Source organism: Sinocyclocheilus rhinocerous, unplaced genomic scaffold (genome assembly GCF_001515625.1).
Source record: "Sinocyclocheilus rhinocerous isolate Xijiao unplaced genomic scaffold, SAMN03320098_v1.1 scaffold449, whole genome shotgun sequence".
NCBI classification, from domain to species: domain Eukaryota; kingdom Metazoa; phylum Chordata; class Actinopteri; order Cypriniformes; family Cyprinidae; genus Sinocyclocheilus; species Sinocyclocheilus rhinocerous.
This window is the reverse complement of record NW_015652285.1, coordinates 962,798-966,294: the sequence shown is the minus strand read 5'-3', so window position 1 is coordinate 966,294 and position 3,497 is coordinate 962,798. Positions and strand designations below refer to the sequence as shown.

Here is a 3,497-nt window from a genome sequence, read left to right as displayed (position 1 = left end):
TCCTATAATATCTGATGAGGTTGGAGAACACCTGACATGAGATCAGAGACCATTCCTTCATAAAGGTCCTTCAGATTCCCAAGTCCTGTTTTCTGCAGGGTTCAGATTAAGAGACTGGGATGGCCATGGCAGAAGCTTTGTTTTGTGCTCAGTGACTCATTTTTATGAGTTTGTATTGTCCTGATGTAAAATCCAACCACGGCCCATTACAAGATTTCTTATAAAGCAGTCAGGTTTTGATTTTTGATCTGCTGGTATTTGATAGAATCCTTGATGCCATGTATCTGAAAAAGAAGTCCAGGACCTCTAGCAGAAAAGCAGGCTCACAACATTAAAGATCCAGCAGTATATTTAACCATGGACATGGGGTACTTTTTTATCTCTTCTGTGCCAAAAAGCTCTTTGTTTTTAGTTGCATCTGACCACAAAAAATAGTCCTTTTTGAAATTCCAGTACTGTCTGGCAACTGAACATGCTGGAGTGCTTTTGGATGAGAGGCTTGTTGACCATAAGGCTCGAAGACTCAAATAATTTCTGCAGTTCTCCAACTGTGATCCCTAGAGAGTCTTTGGCCACTCAAACTAACTTTTTCACTGTGCATAAAGAAAATATGGACACATGTCCTCTTCCAGGGAGATTTGTAACATCTCCAGCTGATCTTAACTTCTTAATTATTGCCCTGATGGTGCAAATGGGAATTATGAATTTTTATATTTTTTACATCCACTATCTATTTTGTGAAGCTCAACAATCTTTCGCTGCACATCAGAACTATCTTCTTTGGTTTTACTCATTATGATGGATGATTAAGTGAATTTTGGGTTACATTGTACATTTTTTTGAATGAAAGATAAAGTTAAACAGTGCAGATTCATTTTCGGTCTTCTTTGGTCTTATTTACCCAGGGTGCCAATAATTCTGACCATGATTGTAAAACAACAGAATTTGTTTAGCAATAATGTGTAAAACAGTGTAAGACAGACCAACCATGAGCTCTGACTTTTGTAACTCATCCCACTTAGGTCATACTCATATTTCGCATGGTTGCCTTGTACCGAGTCTGAGGCTCCAAGCACGTTTCTACACTAATAAGGTGAGAACCACACCCGTTATAAAACTGAATATAATCAAATTATTTAAAAGATTTACTATCCAAGTAGTAATAGATGTTTGTTGTCATAAAGATGACAGTAGTGCACACAAAAGTAGTAGCTGTTCCATGCTCCAGCATGGTTAGCAATCACAGTTCTGCACCTGAACCCAATCTAACAGCCCACCTCTTCTAGTGGGTCAGGGCACGGCACAGCACGGCACGAAGCGATCACACTAGTCAAACAAACCAGACTTTGGGGGTGAACGTGCTCGGACTCAACCGTGAACCTTGAATTGGATGACTTATAAATGGTGGAAAATATTTTTTATGTACTGTTTTAACTTTTCTTTTAAACTTTCATTTCCAGGAGTAGATGATGAAACAATGGCCTCAGACTTTTGGATCCCAAATGTACGTAACTGTATAGAGCAATTGTTCATGTAGGCAGTGCAACCTTTTTTTTTTCTAGGCACTTTAAACTAAACCCACGTGTGTCCCGCCATGAGGCTTCAAGTGTTTTTAGAGGCCAGGTTAGTCACTGCTGCTGTGATTCATCCTCTTCACAATGCATCACATGTTCTAACCCTCCTGATGCATAAGACCAAGGCTGCACAGTAGCATTAATTCATTCCAAAATGGACTTGAACACCCACCTGAGGGATATTTTCACAGGTTCAGTGCAAAAACAATATATTTTTTGTAAGTTTTCTTTATTTTGGTGAAATTAATAAAAACGCTTGTTTGCTATTCAGATCAGTTTAAATATGTACATCAGTTAACAATATTTTGGTCTCTGCTTTCCAAAAGATTGGTTGTCTGGACTCCAAGATGAGATGAGATTCAAAAACAGCCTGGGACATAATGGGGATAGTGATGTAAACTGCGTCACCCTCTTTATCCAGCAAACTGTAAAGAGTTTTCTATGATTTGAGAGATGCATTGGAGAAAATGTTGAAAAACAATTAGTTTATATATTAGTTTGAAATCAAACAGAGTTGGTGCCCATTGATTTCCATTGTATGTAACATATATATATATATATATACACACACACATTCCACAGAAGAAAGTCACACAGTTTTGGAACAAAATGAAATGAAGGTGCGGACAGAATTTTTATTTTTCAATTGAAGTAAAAAGTGCCTCAGCTTACCCAAATCCCAACCGGCGTTCTCTATAGTCGGTCTGGATGTTATCATACTCATAGTCTTGGAAATTCATTTGGCCAAAACAGTGATTTCCAGCAACAATTCTGGGAAATTGTTATTATTTGCTAGGTAGCAAATGTTCTGGGAAAATGTTTCTTAGTTTCAAACTAGTCCCCTTGTGTTTTAATGGTCTTGCTCCATTAATGATTTTTGGAAATAATTCAAGCAGACATAAATTCCCATAATGTACATTCCCACCACAGAAACAATGAATCAGATGATGATGATGATCAGGAAAGCACAACAACATTAGAAGAAACAACCTTGTAAAGGAATGATTTTCTTAAGGGAGCATGAGGTTTACTAAATATGCTATACTTCCCTCTGGCATGAATGTGTAGACAGCTGCGCACTTTACTCATTGCTCAACTCCAGGTAATTTGATGAGACTGTCACGCATAATTCATCCTCAAAAACCTTTTAATTAAACTTCATTATAAATGTTTTGCATTCTGCTTACCAGATATAGTTTATCAAAATATAACCAGGCAATGAGTCCCATTGGATTTGCTTTGTTTAAATTTGCTTGTTGTTCCAAGAATATTCTGCTAAATGTTCCTAAGTAAGTAAAAATGAAATAAAATAAAATAAAATAAAATAAAATGTAAGCATTGATGTTCAACTTAGTATTTTGAGTAAAGAAACTACATCTTTCTTACTTCAGTTGGGGGTTTAGATGATTTCTGAAAACCTCAATCATCACAAATGGGTAGAAAAGATCCTTGCTGGTGAATTTTACACAATCACAGGAAAACCGCAATGCATTTTCCTTCAGAATGAACTGGACAGAAGTTTCCTCTTTTTTGGACCTCCTTAGTTTGAAAGACTCTTAAGGCTCTTGGTAAGAAAACGTCTCAGGTTACTTATGTAACCATGGTTCCCTGAGTAGGGAACGAGACACTGCGTCCTCTAGGGGTCGCTATGGGGAACGCCTCGTCGTGACCCGTGTCTGAAGCATACATTGAAAAAACACCAACTCGTTGGCCGGCGACAGCCATGACGTCACTACCGGTGCGACTATAGTATAAATAAGCGCCGGGAGCACACATCATTCACTTCTTCATCTGAAGCTTGCGTTCGAAGCATGGCAAGAAGCCTAGAGGACGCAGTGTCTCGTTCCCCTCAGGGAACCATGGTTACATACGTAACCTGAGACGTTCCCTTTCGTGGAACTTCGAACTGCGTCCTCTAGGAGT

General features: G+C 38.4%; 1 long non-coding RNA gene across 1 annotated transcript in view; it reads right to left on the bottom strand.

Moving 5' to 3' along the window:
- Positions 1-1,942: 1,942 nt before the first annotated feature.
- LOC107714398 (uncharacterized) overlaps positions 1,943-3,497 on the bottom strand; it is a 27,888-nt gene continuing 26,333 nt past the window's right edge. Inside the window, exon 3 of the long non-coding RNA XR_001636980.1 lies at positions 1,943-1,999. This is a non-coding gene — a long non-coding RNA (uncharacterized LOC107714398). The remainder of the gene's footprint in view (positions 2,000-3,497) is intronic.